The following is a 275-nucleotide window of genomic DNA, read 5'->3' on the forward strand; positions in this document are numbered from 1 at the left end:
CGGTTAGGGCGGGTGGGGCTAGTCGGCCGGCCAGTGCCGGGGGGACCGGGATGCCGCAGCGGCATGGGATCCCCACCATCCTCGTTATTCATCTCTCCTCTCCTCTCGCTTCTCCCTCCCAGTTTCCATGTGGGAGACAAGACAGCATCCTACAGCTGGTGGACTCACGGATGCCGGTGGGTCCAGAGGGAGCTTCCCTAATTGGCTGTCAGCGGGTGCGGGTGCCACAGGACATCCCCCACCTGGCACCCCCGAGGGGCTGGGGTACGGATGCT

Source organism: Eurypyga helias, unplaced genomic scaffold (genome assembly GCF_000690775.1).
Source record: "Eurypyga helias isolate BGI_N326 unplaced genomic scaffold, ASM69077v1 scaffold35405, whole genome shotgun sequence".
NCBI lineage: Eukaryota > Metazoa > Chordata > Aves > Eurypygiformes > Eurypygidae > Eurypyga > Eurypyga helias.